The following is a 6,000-nucleotide window of genomic DNA, read 5'->3' as shown; positions in this document are numbered from 1 at the left end:
GAAAGACAATGGGTAACTGCCAGGGAGTCCAAGAGGATTAGGCAGGTAGTGAAGGTGTCCCCTGGGGCCCCAAGTACAAATCACTTTCCATTTTGGGTATTGATTTCCCAGAGATGTGCAGTAGAGCTAGGTTTAAGGCACCATGAGCAGCTTAGCAAGAGCAGCTGTACAAGGGAGAGGGAGGAACATATGAACATGGTGAAATGGGAGCAGAAGAAGCCATTCAGCCCCTGGAGTCTGCTCTGCCATTCGGTGAGGCCATAGCTGATCTGTTTGTTTCAAGTTCTACGTTCCCTATATCCCTTTTTAACCTTTAATTCTTGAGGAATCGCTCTATCCCTGCCTCCTGAGGCAGAGAATTCCAAAGTTGCACAACCCTCCAGGAAAAATCATCTCAAGTGTTCGCTTGATGCTCTTTTTCTGCGGTCATCATTCTAACAGTCACAAACCTATAGATCTGACGGAGCTAACCTTTTGTAAGTTGTATAGTGATTCGTCAGAATCTTCAGCTGATATATCTCCAGTGGCTGTCTGTATAGGCTTGTTATGCCCTAAAACTATCCTATCTTTAATGTGATCACACCTTTTTTGTTGCCTGAATTCACAGGATTCCATGAACTGTGTTACTGCAGTCACACTGATCAATAGCTTCTTCACCTTGAGCCCTAACGTTGAACACATACCACTCGCATTGCATTCACTTGGGGTTCAAAGTATGCATTCAAAAGTCTTTTTTTCTGTTCTTCAGAGAGATTTAGAGTGAAATACAATTTGTAGCAGTCTCTCCCCAACAGTGTTCAAAAGTGTTGCTACTTGTATTTGCCCTGGCTTGATGATTAAATCTGTTGCATTCTTGTAATTTTGCAATAGCAAGTTGGAAAACTTCCAGTTCTGCCACATGTTGGATTTTATTTCGACGGGACCCAGCCGTTGTGACTTACCCAATGATTAACTGAAGCCTGCACTTTCAGCAGCTCTGCACATTTTTGTTCCTCTTTTAGTAGCAACACTCTTATACCACTCTTCAAATTCAAATCTCGGCTCCATGTCTGTCGTCATGTTACGAGCTCATTGAGTACAGTGATTCTTGCAGTCTGTCTTTAGTACAACTGAATATAACATGGCTTCTTCGGAAAGCCAGCTAAGATCTTTAGTTTTGATTACATTTCAATCTGTCAAATGCATTTCAGTGGAGGTCACCCACTTTGGATCTAAAAAGGATTGTTATAAGGTACTTTCTAAATGATGCAAATCTCAACAGTGGAGGCTTGGGTGCCCAGGTATATAGATCATTAAAATGTCATGAATGTAGAAAGTAATCAAAAAGGCTAATGTAATACAGACTTTTATATCTAGAAAACAAGGGGGGAAAAGATCTGCTGCAGCAATACAAAATACTGGTTAGAGCACACCTGGAGTATTGGTCACCTGAGGAAGGATGTATTGACCTTGAAGGGAATGATCTGAGACTCCAAGGAGGAGAGATTACACAAATTAGTGTTGTATTCTCAGGAGAGGAGATGTGATATTAAAGGAAACAGATAGAATAGAGAAACTATTCCTGCTGTGAGTATAGTCTTAAAATTAGAACAAATCTTTCAGTCACGAAATTCAGAAACACTTAAACACACAATTGTAGAAGTTTAGAGTGGCAATTGATGTCGGACCAGTTTTTTGTAAAATGTTTTTATTGAAGGTTTTTTATTTTGCATTTAACTACAAGATGCAACAAAACCCAAAACCTCCTTCAGTAGTTGTTATTCAGCAGTCATTATTCCACATATACATACTGAAAATATATTATATTCATACAAATGGTTCAGAAATCATTGTAGCTGGCATCTCCCTTCATATGGATAATGAAAGGATGATGTGGAGATGCTGGCGTTGGACTTTCTCTCCACATCATGACTACCATCGGCACCGCAAACTGCCAGCTCCAAATGGAGAGGATCTCCACGAAGATACTACTAACTAATGAAAAGATACCAGAAAGAGTGAGGGGTCTCAAGTCAGCTTGGCTCATGTAGATCGGGCCCAGGGCAGGGTGGTTTGGTCGCTTGCCCTGTCTTGTCAGCCTGGATCGGAAATGTCTCAACTTGTTGAGACTCTGAATTGGATTTGATTTGATTGAATTGGAAAAGTATTAAAAAAAAGATAACAGGATAAATCCATCAATACATGGCACTATAATGCATGCTGCCCTCTGCAGGATCACATGTGAACTACGCAATCCCTTATGGGGTAAATAGAACCTGACTCTCCATCCCAGGACCTCCAGGCAATGCAAGGTTATCCCAGAAAAGAGGGAGCATAAGGATACCTTCATTGATACAATTCATTGTGGCAAATAGACTCGTACAAGAACTAGTAGACCAAAGATTCATACATCATGCCAAAACTCTTTACACCACAGATCTCACTCCTCCAGCTACATCTAGGGTCCCACTCGGGCTCGCTATCACTCTTGTCTCAGGGAGCGATCCAATTCTCACCCTCTCGACATGACAAGCGAACCCTTTGGAATTAAATATAACAAATCAGAGCCTGTATCAGCACCTTATCTTCCCCAGCCTGGGTATGTACCAGTACATATTTCCCCTCTACTTCAACAACACTGGAAGTGTCAACAACAGAAAAAATCCATTCTTTTCAAGGCTGCATGATCTGTCTATACCTTAATATGAGACGAGCAGTGATTTCTTAATCCTGAAAAGATTTTTTTTAAAAACGTGAGCCCAATAATTCTAACGGGTTTTCCTCGCACTCAATGAGGAATTAGGCCATACCAACCACCTCTATACCAAACCACATACCCACCATCCTGTTGGGGCGCTACTCGCAAAGGATGCCAAAACAAAATCTTCTCAGTATATATGTAAGGAATACGATACTAAAACCGGATAAATACTGCACAATCCTCATGTCATACCTACTCAGCAAGCTGCCCAAGAGAAGGAGGAGGCCTACAAACAATCTGAGGGTTTGCGAAAAACAGTCTTGGATTGAGAAAGCTAGATTTTATTAGAATAAGGCAGGATCTGGCCAAAGTAGACTGAGAACAGCTTATTGTGGGAAGATCTATAGCAGAGCAGTGGGGGCTGTTCAAAAAAGACGTGGAGAGTACAAGTCCAATATGTTTTCTTTCGGGTGAAATGTAGGAGCGAGAACCCTGGATGTCTAGGGATATTCAGATTGGATAAGAAAGGAAAGAGAGGCTTTTAGCAGGTACAAAGGGTGCAAATCAGCAGAGGCCATAGTGGAGTATAGAAAGTGCAGGGAGGAACTTAAGAAAGCAATTAGGAGACCAAAGAGGCATGAGAAAGCACTGGCAGGGAAGATTGGGGAGAATCTCCAGATGTTCAGTAAGGATATCAAGGCGAAGTGGATAACCCGAGAAAGATTAGGCACCAAGGAGGCAATCTGTGCATGGAGCCAAAGGGCATTGATAGGACGGTAAATGAGTTCTTCACTCTGGAAGAGGAGGATTTAGGTACAGAATTTGGGGAGAGGGACTGAGGTTCTTAAACAGTTTGACATGAGTCAGGAGGCATTGGAGGTTTGACAGGCTTAAAAGTGGATACATCCCTAGATCTGGATGAGTTGTATCCCTGGTTGCTATGTGAGATAAAGGAGGAAATTAGAGGGGCTCTGACCCAAATTTTTAATTCCTCTTTGGCCACAGGGGGAGGTGCCAGAGGATTGGAGGCCAGCTTTTCAAAAAGGACGGTAAAGATAGTTTACCGAAAGATTGTTCCACTGGAGCAAGCTGAGAGGGAGTGATTGGAGGCAGCAGTGCTGGTGAGAGATTAATTGAATTGTTTATTTATTTAATTAGTCAGCGAGTGTGTGGTTTTTTTTGGCCTTTACTTTTGCAGTTGTATTTTAAGTTTAAAGTGAAAACTGGAAGTGGGCTGCTAAGGAGTCTGGGAAGGGTTTTTTTAAGCGCGTGAAGTATACAGCGGCCAGCGTCGGGAGCGGGCAGCGTAGTGAGTGGGAAGCAGAGGGTGAGCTATAAGGCTTTGGCTCACAGGGCTTAGGCAGAAAGAGCGAGGCAGGGGTGAGTTTAATTCATTCTTGCTGTTTGTACCTGGTACTGGCAAGGTATCGAGAGGGGATGGGTGTGCAGGCAGTGCTATGTTCCTCTTGCACTATATTTGAGGTGAGGGATCACGACCGTGTCCCTGCTGATTACACATGTGGGAAGTGCACCCATCTGCAGCTCCTCCAAAACCGTGTTAGGGAGCTGGAGTTGGATGAACTTAGGATCATTAGGGACGCAGAGGTGGCCATAGACAGAAGCTTTAGGGATACAGTTACTCCGAGGAATGAAAACAGATGGGTGACGGTGAGAGGGGCTGGGAGGAAGCAGTCCGTGCAGGGATCCCCGGTGGTCGTTCCCCTTAGCAACAAGTATTCCGCTTTGGATACGGTTGAGGGGGATGACATACCAGTGGTGAGCCGCAGTGAGAGGATCTCCAGCACTGTGTCCGTCTCTGTGGCTCGGGAGGGTAAGGGGCAGAGCGGGAGGGCAATGGTTATTGGGGACTCGTTAGTTAGAGGGATAGATAGGAGGTTCTGTGGCAGCAAAAGAGACTCACGGATGGTATGTTGCCTACCGGATGCCAAGGTCCGTGACGTCTCAGATCGTGTTTTCCGGATTCTGAAGGGGAGGGGAAACAGTCACAAGTCGTGGTACACATTGGTACCAATGACATAGGTAAGAGAAGGGACGGGGATTTAAAGCAGGAATTTCTGGAGCTGGGCTGGAAGCTGAGAGCCAAGACGAAACATGTGGTCATCTCTGGTACGTTGCCGGTGCCACGTGATAGCGAGTTGAGGAACGGGGAGAGAGTGCAGTTCAACATGTGGTTGCAGGGATGGTGTAGGAGGGAGGGTTTCAGATACGTGGATAATTGGAACACATTCTGGGGAAGGTGGGACCTGTACAAACAGGACGGGGTGCACCTGAACCAGAGGGGCACCAATATCCTAGGAGGGAAATTTGTTACGGCTCTTCAGGGGGGTTTAAACTAATTTGTCAGGGGAGTGGGAAAAGGAGTTGTAGTCCAGAAGTCAGTGAGGGTGGTGAGGTATTGGGGAAGGTATCAGGGTCAAGGGTGGGTACCGGTAGACAGGAAGGTGGGTTGAAGTATGTCTATTTCAATGCAAGGAGCATCCGGAACAAGGTAGATGAACTTGGGGCGTGGATTGGTACTTGGGACTACGATGTTGTGGCCATTACGGAGACGTGGGTAGAACAAGGACAGGAATGTTGTTGGACGTTCCAGGGTATAGATGTTTCAGTAAGTGTAGGGAAGCTGGTAAAAGAGGTGGAGGAGTGGCATTGTTAATCAAGGATAGTTTAACGGCTGCGGAAAGGCACTTCGAGGGGGATCTGCACACTGAGGTAATATGGGCTGAGGTTAGAAATAGGAAAGGAGCGGTCACGTTGTTAGGAGTTTACTATAGGCCCCCAAATAGTAATAGAGATGTGGAGGAAGAAATTGCTAAGCAGATTATGGATATGTGTAGGGGTCACAGGGTAGTTGTCATGGGGGACTTTAACTTTCCAAATATTGATTGGAGCCTTTGTAGGTCAAATAGTTCGGATGGGGCAATTTTTGTGCAGTGTGCGCAGGAGGGTTTCCTGACACAATATGTGGATAGGCCAACAAGAGGTGAGGCCACATTGGATTTGGTACTGGGAAATGAACCGGGCCAAGTGTTAGATTTGGTTGTGGGAGAGCACTTTGGAGATAGTGACCACAATTCGGTGTCTTTTGTTATTGCAATGGAGAGGGATAGGGCCGTACGGCAGGGCAAGGTTTACAATTGGGGGAGAGGTAATTATGATGCGATTAGGCAAGAATTAGGGGGCATAAGTTGGGAACAGAAACTGTCAGGGAAAGGAACTAATGAAAAGTGGAACTTTTTCAAGGAACAAATACTGGATGTCCTTGATAGGTATGTCCCTGTCAGGCAGGGAGGAAATGGCCG

This window comes from Mustelus asterias, chromosome 22 (assembly GCF_964213995.1).
Source record: "Mustelus asterias chromosome 22, sMusAst1.hap1.1, whole genome shotgun sequence".
In the NCBI taxonomy this organism is placed as follows: domain Eukaryota; kingdom Metazoa; phylum Chordata; class Chondrichthyes; order Carcharhiniformes; family Triakidae; genus Mustelus; species Mustelus asterias.
Note: the sequence above shows the minus strand (reverse complement) of the source record.